Below are 13,770 nucleotides of genomic sequence, written 5' to 3'. Positions count from 1 at the left end.
CAGGAGAACAATTTTTCACCCTTCTCCTTGTAACAATCTTTTACGCACCTGAAAACTGTTATCATAAGTCCACCAAGTCTTCTCTTCTGCAGACTAAACAAACCCAGTTTTGTCAATCTTTCCTCATCGGTCATGTTTTCCTGACCTGTAATCAATTCTGTTGCCGTCCTTGGACTTTCTCCAGTGTGTCCACATCTTTCTTGAAATGTGGAGCCCAGAACTGGACGCAGTACTCCAGTTAAGGCCTTATCATCACGGTTAACTTTTCCTTTCAAGCTGTCGTGGTCAGTATTTTATATGTCTGCAATAACTATGGAACCTAAGATGAAAGAAAACATTCAGCTAGCGTTATATGGGCCAGATCCTCCACTGGGGTAAATCAGCCTAGCTGCATTGACTTTAACGGAGCTGCCACCAGCTGAGGATCTGGGTTCGTGTGTCTCAACTTCTCGTCTTTCCTCCTTGTAAATGTGTGTTTCTTAATAATCCGGCACATGGGGCTTCCTTACTCCTCACAAACACCAACAAAAGTCGCAGCTGAATCAACATTGCTGAAACAGCATAATCCCACAGCACTGCTGGGTTTGTAACAGTCACTTGAAATGGCTCCGGGGGATAATTCTGCTACCTCTGCAGTAGCTCCATTGAACTCCAAGGGCTATTCACCGTAAGAGTAGTAGCTCTTGACATTGACAAGATGTGAGTTCTTGTTTCAGATGTGTGGGCCAAATTCTGACTCTTTTCCTTTTCCCCTCCCCGTAGCTGGAATAAGTGAGCTTGGGAAAGGCTCTTTATAGCTTTTGATTATGTTCATTTATGGTTTTTAGGCTTCCTTAATTAAAACAGAAATAACTATGTGCATAAAAACTGGGCTCTGTGAAATGGCAAATAAACGGTCTATGGAATCTTCAGAGCTTTAAAGACAAGTTCCAGCTGTGGGTTTTCATGGAATTATATATTCTAACTGCAACTACTCAGACAAAGTGTGCAGAACACTGAGCCTTTTAAAGGAGATGCTAATTAAAACCAGACGAGTAAATCCTATACCTAGATATCCGAATCCTAAATTAGAATTTCTTTCCCAGATCTCTGGGTAATTTAGTTAAAAGTGAGCAAAACTTTTCAGCTGAAACTCTTTTTGGCAAAAAATTTCAGCTTCGCTGACATCAAAACATTTTGCAAATTTGTGTAGATTCTGCTGAATTGTTGGTTTGCTCCCTCTGTCCCCTTCCCCCAATCAAACAGTATGTTTTGTCACTTTTGAAATGAACTTCAAACTTTTTGGTTTGAAACTACTTTGTTTCTCAACTTTAATTTTATTTTATAAAAATTAAAAAATGTTTTCAAATGGTTGAAATTGAAATTGAATGGCTAAGCAGCAGTTCTGCAGAAAAGGACCTGGGGATTACAGTGGATGAGAAGCTGGATATGAGTCAGCAGTGTGCCCTTGTTGCCAAGAAGGCTAACGGCATATTAGTAGGAGCATTGCCAGCAGATCGAGGGAAGTGATTATTCCCTTCTATTCAGCACTGGTGAGGCCACACCTGGAGTATTGCGTCCAGTTTTGGGCCCCCCACTACAGAAGGGATGTGGACAAATTGGAGAGAGTCCAGCGGAGGGCAATGAAAATGATCAGGGGGCAGGGGCACATTACAAGGAGAGGCTGAGGGAACTGGGCTTGTTTAGTCTGCAGAAGAGAAAAGCGAGGGGGGATTTGATAGCAGCCTTCAACTACCTGAAGGGGGCTTCCAAAAAGGATGGAGCTCGGCTGTTCTCAGTGGTGGCAGATGGCAGAACAAGGAGTAACGGTCTCAAGGTGCAGTGGGGGAGGTCTAGGTTGGATATTAGGAAACACTATTTCACTAGGAGGGTGGTGAAGCACTGGAATGGGTTGCCTAGGGAGGTGGTAGAATCTCTATCCTTAAAGGTTTTTAAGGCCTGGCTTGACGAAGCCCTGGCTGGGATGATTTAGTTGGTGTTGGTCCTGCTTTGAACTGGGGATTGGACTAGATCACCTCCTTAGGTCTCTTCCAACCCTGATATTCTATGATTCTATGATTGTAGCAAAGGGTAAATAGCACTTCCCTATTCACTTTTCCCACACCATTCATGATTTTATAGACCTCTACCAAATCCCCCTGTAATTTTCTCTTTTCTAAGATGAACAGCCCTAATCTTTTTACTCTCACCTTCTCTGGAAGCCATTCCAGATCTGTGATCATATTTGTTGTCCTTCTCTGAACTTTTTCAGTTCCACTCTATTCATTTTGAGATGAGGTGACCTGAACTGGACACATTATTCAAGAGGCAGGCACACCATGAATTTATATAGTAGCATTATGATATTATCTGTCTGATTTTCTATCCCTTTCCTTGTAGTTCCTAACATTCTGGTAGTCTTTTTGACCACTGCTGCTCACTGAGCGGAAATTTTCAGAGAACTGTCCACAATGACTCCAGGATACCTTTCTAAACAGCTACGTTAGAACCCATTATTATATATCTTTCGTCAGGATTATTTTTTCCAGTGTGCATTCCTTTGCACTGATTGTAAACTCTTTGGGGCCAGAGACCATCTTTTCGTTCAGTGTTTGTACAGCGCTTAGCCCAGTGGGCTCCTGGTCCACAAATTGGGCTCCTAGGGTGTTATCACTGTGCAAATAATAATTAAATAATCTAGCTAGCTATCATTTGTGTGTAGGGCATCTCCCCTTTGTATCTAAGGGGTACAGAATTAAAGAGCACAAATGCCCAGAACAAAAAGTTCATCCCCATGTTGTTTATTAGCATTTTCCCCTCTACTTAACAGTGTTGGGTCATTCCCTTTGCTCACAGTCCTCACCTTCAGGCCCTTTGTGCCGTGTGAGGAAGCTCACCAGGAAATCCTCAGGTTCTCCTTTCCAGCATGTGCAGTGGGCGGCCACATCTTGTTCATCTCTCTCCTGTGCAATCCGCCCTCCTGCAGGACGTTACCATGACTTCAAATTGGCAGCCTGAACTAAGGCAAGCTGTGTTTCAAAGAGCATGTCTGTACAGCTAGTTTATTATTGTTTCCATTGCAACCTGGGCTCCAGCAGTTTCTTTTCCAGCAGAGGCTGAGCTCTTGTGCTATTCCTGAAGTTTAAAAAAATAAAGTTGCTTACTATTTCAGTGGAGTGAAGAGGTTGTAGAGGGAAAATGATACACAGGGCACAAATACACCATAGAAACACAGAGGCAAGGATCCCACTTACGACACTGATATCCTTCGTATCTAATCTAATCTATCTATCTTTCAATATATATGGACCCCAACTCTGCAGTATCTGAGACCATGCCCTGCTTACAATAGGGTTACAACTTGTAGTGTGAATGGGACCAACGTGTTGTCATTAGGTGACATCCTGGCCCTACTGATTTCAAATGGCACTGACTTCAACAGGACCACAGTGTTCACCCATCATGTCATGTAGCTAAGACAAAGCTTTGGATGTACAATGGATAGTGAGAACACTAGCCTCTTTGCAGAATTGGGCCCAAAGATCCCAGGGGGTGAAAAACAACAACAACAACAACAAATAATCCAAAGGGCTGTATTTGACTTTCAAGTCCCTGGATGTAAATCTAGAGTAATTCCAGAACTGAGCCCAGTGCTCCTCCCCACCCCCAAGCCAGGCAGAATACCCATCTTCTTTGAGTATTTATACCAGCTGAGGATCTGACCCCCTGACTCCTGGGCACGCACCCGGGAATACACTGACAATATATTCCAAGAGCAACCATTCCCTTCCGCACTGCAGCATTTCACTCCTGCTGTTTTCACTTCTCATTCTGATCGGCCTTATCTTATTCTCTGCTCACAAACACTTTTCTTCTTCCAAAGCCCCTTTGAACTACTCGCAGGGGTGCTGCCAATTCTTTTCTCCTTATGTGGCTGCTGCTGCTTATTATTTTTTTAGCACATGCCCTTTGGAAAGCTGCATCTGCTGTTTGCTTTCCAGCCCATGTATTTTTCAGCATTGGATGGCTCGGCCCTTTAAACCAACAGGGTTAGAAGCAATAATTATTTCATGTTGACATATGTTATTCATCTTTTCATGTTATTCAGCTTCTGAAAATGCTGTGTAGTTCCTGCCATCCATACTCTGTCTAATGGAACTTCGCCCCCCGGCCAGGGACAGATTCCAGCTTGGGAGGTTGATCGGTTAACACTTGGGAAGCACTTTGAAGATGGAAAGTGTTTTTAGAATGTGCAATGGTGCCCCAAATCTAGTCATTTGCAATGAAATTTATTCTGGTTCCCCAGAGTCGGCCCTTCAATCCCTGGGAAGCTGCTGCACATGCTGGCTCTGTAGCCTTCTGACTTATTCAGAGGCAGGGCTGCTCCATCACAAAGGGGATGAGCCCTAGAGGGAAAATACACAAACTGTACAAAACTCTGGCTCTCCACTGAGATGTTGCAAAGCTGTTCTGCAGGGTGGGGGGAGGGAAGGAGGAAGACCTTAGGCAAGTAGATCCAGATCCACAGTGTTATTTAGGCTCCTAACTTCCACTGAAATCAGTTAGGAGCCTAAGGACTTTGTGGGTCTGGCTGTAGTTATCTGCATCCGGGCACCTTTGCAGCTCCTTGCTTACATGAGCTGCTCCATTTCCCCACCTAGGGCAGGCAGCCTGCAGGAGGTCCGCTGGCTCTGAGAATAATTCCACGCTGTGGATCTGTGGCGTTTGCTCCCCTCCAAAGCAGTAGCCTTCTGGCTGGGGGTTCCCCTGCACTCTGATCAGTGATATGCAGTGTCCCCTCACCATGGTTACTATGAAGAAGCAGGTGTGGTCATACTTGTCTATCTTGCACCTATTTTCCTTTGAGTTCTGAAACAGAAGTGCTGCCCAGCGGAATTCTGCACTTCTTCCCTGGCTGCCAGTGAGGAACCAGTTCTGCCCCAGATTGAGACATCAGAAGAAAGGAGGGTGCAAGTCAGTGGCGGAGCCAAGAACGGAACCCCAGGAGTCCCGACTACCCACCCCGTGCTCCAGTCACTAACCTACACGTCTGTTCTTTTAATTGTTGAAGAATTGGGCCCCATAAGCGGCCAGGGATTTTGGGTGACTCCAACCTGAAACACCCGACACCTCATTTTCAGAAGCCCTGAGTACGTGCAGCTCCCATTAACTTCAGCTGCAGTTGCGTGCCCTGAGCTCCTCTGATAATCAGACCGCCGGTGTCTCATGTTGGGTTCCAAATATCAAGTCACCCAAGGACACTGGCTGCTTTTGAAATGTTGGGTCTTAATTTACAGAAGCTCATGTCCCGAGCTCTCTGGGTACCTTAGCAAATACATGTCTAATGGAATGCCTGAGGAAAATTTCCATGTCTGAGTTTTATTCTAAAGCAAACACCTGCTTCACTCACCACAGGAGAGCAGAGTGCAGAAGGCCATGCATGCCTCGTTTGCAAAACTGTGTACTCTCTGCAGAAGACACTCATATTCTTCCTCTTTCCGAGTTGCCCTTTACTCTATAAAGAGTCCTATTAATTCCAATGGGATTATTTGTGGAGTAAGGTATTACTCGACCTGAGTAAGGGCATCAGAATCTGGTTTTATGTGAATGCAATAGTCTCCTCCTCTCCTTTGGCCTCATCATCATTCTACATATTAATTAATAAATGAAATGAGCGTACAAGCCTGATCACAGATTCCTCCCGCTTGAAGAAGGATTGTGATTTTACACATGCACTCAAAGGAACAGTCTATTTTATACTATTGCATCTAGCCAAACACCATTATATAACAGCCTTGTGATCGATTCTCAGTCTATAGACAACAGTCCTGATTTACCTCTCCCTTACCCCAGTGTAAATCAGAGTGGTTCCTTTGACGTCAATGGAGTTACACCAGAGAAAGTGAGATCGGAATCAGTGTTCGCTGTTTTCATTGGTGGTCCACTGGGAAAGTATTGAGATCCACGCATTGTGCTAGTGAGGCCTTTTCTGATTTCTATTGCTGGGTAATGCAGAAAATCACACTAGACTGATACAGATTTTTATCATGCAGCTAGATATCCAGGCTACAATCTGAGACTCCAGCCCAGGAGAACTCCTGATAAGAATCTGTTTACATAACGAAAAGAAAATCGGAGCAGTACTCAGTAGTTTCTGTTAAATTATCAAAGGTTATAAAGTAACAAGAGACAGCCTCATACAAGAACTTCTCCATCAAAATACAAACTTTACAAGGATTCCCTGTCTACAATCTGTCTGTCTCATCTACTTTATAGCTTTTATCATGTATTGTCACCTTGGTATCTAAATGCCTTATGCTAGTTTGCAGAGCCATATCTACTGGCTTTACTCACCAACCCAGTTTTGTACTTCTTCTAAACCTGCAGAGACAATGCAGCTACGGCTATGGGAAAAATGAGTTGGGTTCAGTTCTGCCTCCTGCATTGTTTGCTAAATTCCAGCTGCAGAATCTTTCTTACGATACGAAAGGGCAGTGAGAAGAGAACCCAGCTTGATATATGTGTCTCCGATTAATTTCATGCACAGTGAGGGTGCCGCTTCATTTTTAATGCATGGCTGCTGGTGAGTAGTGTGTGACAGGCAGGCTCTCAGAATGGGGATATTTGACACCACCATTGTGATGCAGTTGTCAGAGTTATGTTGCAGTCCTTCATTTCCAGTTACGGAGGTCTCCATAGCGGCAGGTATCTGGGGCCGGGATGGCGTCATTCAATAACAATATAATAGCAGCGCTTTGCACCTACCATCTGACGTCCTGATGTGCTTGTAACTGGGGAATGATTTCTAGAGCCCAGCACAGGAAGGAATACAGGGCTCCTTCTACTGAGCTGTCATAAGTTCATGTGCTGGAACCCTGTACTGAGACGCAGAGGTATTTGTGCTGAGTTATCCTGAGGTTAGTCCAGGAGTTTGCAATTAGTTCCAATATGGGGGTATAAAGGAGGGTGAAGTTCCTATTTCTCTAAGGAAGAGGTAACTAGGGGAGGACCCTAGTGAGGGTTTGCAGGAAAGGCCTAAGAACGGCCAAGCTTGGGGAGAACTCTGTTATCTGAGTTAGCAGTAAAGCCAACCCTTACGAAGGGGGCATGTTTGGATTGTATCCAGTGTGTGCATGTACAGAAGGAACAGGGTGGGAGCTTATTTTACAAATGGGGAAACTCAGAGAAGTGAAGTGACTTCCCCAACTCACACAAGGAGGTCAATGGCAGACTTAGGAACAGAGCCCAGGTCCTCTAACTAGGCCCCTCCTCTAACCATTAGAGCTGCTGCTTTTGCAGCATCAGTGGTGTGAAGAGGGTGTGGCGGTGCTTGCGATGGAATAATTCCACCCGATGCACATCTGGATCCCTAACCCTCTGCAGGCTTCCATACCGCTTCATAAAGAGTGTGGGATCTTCAGATGTATCCGTAACTGTGAAACAGGAGTCCTCCCAGAGCCTTCATCTAGGCTCTCCGGGTCAGCCACATTGGTACTGTGTGCAGCGCCATAGCGCCTCGGAGCCCCAGTCACGGACCAGGACCCCAGTGCGCTAGGCGCTGTTCAAACACAGAACCAAGAGATGGTCCCTGCCCCAAAGAGCTTCCAGTCTCGGCACATTCAAAACTGGCAAAGACCTGGTAGCTCCCATCTACTTCATGCCCCTGTCAGTGCATGATTGCTCCCTGTGATATATTTTCCAGAGCATTTATTACCTAAGAGTTTTCTACAGTGCTCATCACTGTAATACTTATGTGCTTCCCAGGTGAAGTAGATCTGCAGAGCAAGGTCCCTAATAGACTGCATGGGGTCTAATGCCCTTTTCCAGGCTCATTTTAACTCTGGGGTTTCCACTGTCTCCCTTAGAAGACTAAGCAACAGTGTCATTGATTTCAGTTGCGTTGACTCCACACATTTTTGACATTCAGTCAACTGGGTAATTAGCTGACACTTTAAAGTGGTGCATACATTCTAGTTGGTTAGGTTTTTGGGTTAACAACTCAGCATTTCCATATTTTACAACCCTATCATTATTAATGATGGTAATGTTTTATCTTTGCTTAGAATTCCTTGGTTTCCTTTTGTTCATTATTTCTGAGAGAAACCCTCCCACAAACCTACCATAAATATCCTTCCAATTTCTTATTTTTTCTTAAGTTACTGATTCCATTTTAACAAAGTTTTTAGTTTGAGGAATTTCCTAAAACTAGTTTTTCACTCTCTGGCCCTGCATAACGTATCTATCTTTGAGCAGGGGGTTGGACTAGATGACCTCCTGAGGTCCCTTCCAACCCTGATATTCTATGATTCTATCTATATAATTAGTGATACCGATTGTACTAACAAAACATCCTTTAATTCTCAGATGTAATAGCATAAAACTGCATTGGCCACAATCCAGTTCTGGTTCTGTTAGTCTAAACAAAGCAGAGACCAGACAACAGGAAGAACTAAGCTTTTGGTTGCCAATTTGATTGCTATGCTTCATTAATTTTTAGTGATATCTAGTGCCACCTGGTGACCAGCAGAGAGTAAAGAGACACAATTGCATTGGTGGGGTCATGAGAACAGTTAGGTGTTGATCATGCAGGGAAATTTTTTTTAAAAAGGAGGACTTGTGGCACCTTAGAGACTAACAAATTTATTTGAGCATAAGCTTTCATGTAGCTCACAAAAGCTTATGCTCAAATAAATTGGTTAGTCTCTTAGGTGCCACAAGTCCTCCTTTTCTTTTTGCAGATACAGACTAACACGGCTGCTACTCTGAAACCGGAAATTTTTAGTTTCAGAAGAGGGACCCCTTCTTATGGTGAATGACGGGGCTCAGCAACATGCAGGATTGGACACACATACCACTCCAAGTATTTGTTTAGCCAGGTTTTCAGTTTAGATACTTGCAGCGGTGTGTGTGTGTGTGTTTTAAATCCTTACTAAGATTAGGTCTACACACAAACTTGCACTGAAATAATTAAATCTGTTTGAATTCAGATCTCTTATTATTTCAGCACAAGTCTATGCGTGGACACTTATTCTGGAATAAAAGTGCCTTGTTTAGATTTTGTGTCCTATTTTACTGACTTAAGCAAAATCGAAATGAGACCCTTTGATCCCAAAATATGTATCTACACATGGATCTGCTCCGAAATAACAAGAGGAGTGAATTCAAACTGATTTAGTTATTTCAGTGCGAGTCTGTTATAAACCAGCTCTTAGCGTTGGTGAAAGATGCTAGATTCACAATCCTGTTTGCAGGAGATGAGTAACTGTCATTGAAGACAGTGGACATGACATCAGCTTCTGCAGTGGGGACTACCAGACCCCTGGAAACTGACACATGTTCTTCTTCTATAGAACAGGTGTAGTATATACAGCAGCATTGCAAGCTTCCCTGAGCATTGCTTTGCCACTGTATCTTAACCCTGGCTTGGAGGGGTGAATTAGGAATATATTAATGTCTTCTCTGTGAAGACTGCTAATAAAGGTGCCAGTTCATGCTGATTGTGCTACTTCTTGTCCGGACATTTTATATGAGCACTAAAACTGCATTTAAAACACACACACACACACACAAAACCCAGACAAACCCTTTGATCCAGAAGATCTATATGCATCTAAGTGATAAATGTGTGTGAAAATGCCCATAAGTAAAGATGGTTGGAAAATGGATTTTCTGTCTGGCAAAAAATTTTGAGGCGTCAAAAAAAAAAAATCATCCTGAATTGGGACAAAAAGCAAAAGGATTGAAATTTCCCACTCAATGAAATACTCCCTCAAAATTCATTTGAGGTCAGCCGAAATGTTTCATTTTGCTTTTGACCCTTTTTATTTTATTTTCAATTTTCTGTATAAAACGAAGTAAACTTTGAAAGAACAAGTCTTCTGAGATGAAAAATCAAAACTTTTCACTTCAAAAATGTCAAAATGAGGCATTTCACTGTTTTTGAAACTTCTTTCCAATTTTGGTCCATGTGAAATTTCACCAAAATCAATGCGATTTAACAAAAAATAAATAAGGGGTTTCATTGAATCTGCATTTTCCAGTGGAAAAACGTTTAATCAAAAAAATTTCAACTAGCTTGACTACAAAAGCTGTTTTCTGCCTCTCCTTGTCACTTGTAATGTGTAGAAATGTCCAGAAGAGGTCTGTGTTCTCCCACTTTTAGGTCCTCCACATGCCATGACTCCAACCATGTGGTTTCATTTACAGAATGCTGAGCTGGCTGGAAAGTTTGATCATCAACAACGCAGCAATAACACTTCTCATGTCTCTAACGCTTTTCATCTGAGGACCTCAAAGTGCTTTACAAGGGTTAATGAAGGATTGCTAATCAGGCAATTTATATGAGCAAGAGTTGCAAGATCTGCCTCAACTGAGGTAGATATCCATGTGGGGTAGGTATTCAGATGGGGAAGCCGGGCGGGCAAGTCAATAAACTCCCCAGGAGGCTCCTCAGACCCTCCTCTTCCTTTCCAGCAAAGGAACATTTGAAAAGGATACATAGCATCACTGATGGGCCACCTACCTCAACGTGCTCTCTCCTGATTCAGTGCAGCATAATATCACCACACGGAGGAGGCAGGTGCCCTTTAAAATGCCACCATCATGAGGTGGAGTTACACCATGTGTGCAAAACACACCCGCAGATCCTGACACCAGCAGAGCGACAACAGCACTGATCCAGCTTAGAGCTACATCCTTATATACCCATAATGAAAATCTAGTGTCGTGCAACCAGGCGATCAGGCCCCACACCTTGGGCATGGGCTCCAGGTTGGTTTGCTCCACCCCAAACTGGTCAGGGAAGCTGCGGTTAGGTTCTTCCTGTGGCCACCTTGGTCCGCCTGGACACAGTCGCTCTTGTGGGCCTACTCAAAGCCATTATTGCCAGGGGATGTTGTGAAAGCCTAAACTATACTAGGGTTCAAAAGAGAACATAGATAAGTTTATGGAAGATAGGTCCATCAATGGCTATTAGCCGGGATGGGCAGGGATGCAACCCCATGCTCTGGGTGTCCCTAGTCTCTGACTGCCAGAAGCTGGGAGTGGACGACAGGGGATGGATCACTTGATGATTACCTGTTTTGTTAATTCCCTCTGGGGCACCTGGCGTTGGCCATTGTCGGAAGACAGGATACTGGGCTAGATGGACCTTTGGTCTGACCCAGTATGGCTGTTCTTAAGTTTGTATGTTTTGTGTTCCTGTGATATACAGTGTTGGCAACTCTCAGGAATTTATCACAGGTCTTGCAATATTTTCTCAAAGCCCCAGCTCCTGGAATCATGTGAAAACTAAGAATTGCAGCTTACATTTAAAAAAAAAAATTTCTAGCCCTCATTATAGTGAAGAAATTTTTGTTATTATTTACATTGTGGTAGCACCTAGGAGCCCCAGTCATGGAATGAGACCCAATTGTGCTCGGTGCGGTACAAACACAGAAACCCCCCCCCCATTGTGCTCTAAAGAATTTAGCTTGAAAACATGACCCCTCTGACACCAAAGAGGTGAAGAAAAAGAGTTTCTATTATGTGTAAATTCTCACAGTTTTTAAGCCAATCTCGTGGCATTTTGTGCCTGACTCAAATGTTGACACTGAGCGTTGGCACTAGTGGATTTAGTAATGCTGAGCAACCTTGTACAGTGGGACAAATTCTAGTCTCATTTACACTAGGGCAACTCCAGAACCCCCATGAGCACTCTGATGTTTATTGCAGATGAACCTTTCATATTCACCAGTGGCGATCGATCATGCATTTACATGGTTCAAACTGACCAAGAGCTCCATTTATGCTCCTATTAACTGAAATGCTTAGCTTACTGGTGTTGGGATCCTACAGGACCTGAGTTTCATGTTGCTCACACTGCGTAAATGAGGAGTAACTCCACAGAAGTCATTACGCCAGCATAAAATATGTGAGAAGAGAATCAGGCCCTTGGCATCTGTAGGTCCAGATTGTGTGATATCCTTACCCATCTCACGTGGTACCATATTCTCATTGGCTTTGGTGGCACGACTTGTGACATATGAGACTATTCAGTGTAAGGATGGCCAAATCTGGCACTCTGTCAGTGTATACTTAAATATTTTGGAGAGGCAGAGTAGCCCAGTAGCTAACCCAGCACACCAGAGTTGAGTCTGGAGACCTGACTTCTAGTGCTGGCTCGATCACTAACTCACCGTGTGATCGTGGGCAAATCATTTCCCCTCCCCATGCCTCAGTTTCCCCACCTGTACAATGGGGATAAAGTTCTTTGTGAAATACGTTGAGGTCTACGGATGAGACGTGCAAAGTACAATTATGAATATTTTATTTGGTTATCCTGTAGATCCAATTTAACAATCATAACTTTTAAAAAATGCGTCCAAGGTTGAGAAAAACAGTGAGGCACCCTCACAAAATGCCACAAAACTTTTCGTAGGCAGTACTTGAAGCCCAGGTCGAAAAGCCCTGTTCAAACGAGGTAAGAGAAAGGAAAAGACGGTGCCAAAGACCATAGGGGCTTAATCACTCTTACCTGCATGTTGCTTGCAAACATATCTGATTTAACATTTTGTTTACACACCTGTATTTCCAGTAAACATCTCTCCTTTAAAACAAAACCTGGAGGCACACATATATATCTGCTGGAAATGCTCCCAGTTACACGCAAAATTTTCCATCAAATCAGCCAAATAAGAGTGTGGTAGAGACAGTCACCTGCATTCTGGATTATTGTCACAGATTATCTGCATTACAGCAACTCCGAGAGGCTCCAATCAAGGTCAAGGCCCCAGTAGCTGGAGAGGGGTTTAAATCCCTTCTTCTCGTCAGGCAGATGGGGCCAGGGGGGATGGGGGAGGTGGTCTTAAACAGGGATCTCCCACTACCCAGGTTAGAGTCATTCTAACTCATTTTCTGTCCCAGTGAGTATTTAGCTATTCAGTGATTTAGTTCAAGTTGAACAACTCCAGCAGGAGAGATGGAGGGAACCCCACTCAGAATATCCCATAGCCCGGGAATTAGAGCACTAGCAGAGAGGTTGGAGATACCTGTTCAAATCCCTTCTCCTGTTCAGACAGAGGGGGGACGTGAACTGATGGTCTCTAACCAGTAGGCTAAAGGTTCCCCTGACTTGCATAGATCTAAGTGGCCTCTGCACACGCCTACCAGCTCGGGCCCTATGGGTGACTGAGCGCCGACCTTCCCCCAGGTCCTGGCTTGCTATGGGGCTGAGGTGGGAGAAAGGCTCCTGGATGCCTAGAAGGAGGCAGCGGTGCACTCAGAGGCAGAAATATAGGAACCAAGGGTGCTTCTGCTGAGCAGCAGCCGAGTGGGAGTTCTATGGAGGGCAAAGGCGCCTAAAAATGGGACTTAGGCACCTAAATCTGGGGGGGTCAGGCACCTAAGCACCTTTTTGGGAATAGGGGCATTGTGCTTGGTGCTGTACATATGTGGCCCACTGTTCAGCGTGCGCTGTACGTCTGCCTCTAGTAGCTCATCCATAGGGGATGTGAGTTGGCTACAGTTACCAGCGAAGGCCCCGATCCTGCAAAGTGCTTCACTTTGTGCTTAACTTTACACACTGTGAGTAGGTCCCATATGAGCTAATGGGACAACTCATGGTGCATCCAACCCACCTTCCAGAAAAATCAAAAGAGAGACTGTCACTGATCTCGGTGGAGCTCGATCAGGCCTAGTGTGAAAAACTAAACTCATGAAGGTAGGACAAGAAGGAATGAGCGTAATCTGCAGCAAAGGAGATTTAAGTTAGATATTAGGGAAAACTTTATAACTCTAGGCATAGTTAAGCTC

The sequence above is a fragment of the Natator depressus genome, chromosome 26, assembly GCF_965152275.1.
Source record: "Natator depressus isolate rNatDep1 chromosome 26, rNatDep2.hap1, whole genome shotgun sequence".
Lineage (NCBI taxonomy): Eukaryota > Metazoa > Chordata > Testudines > Cheloniidae > Natator > Natator depressus.
Note: the sequence above shows the minus strand (reverse complement) of the source record.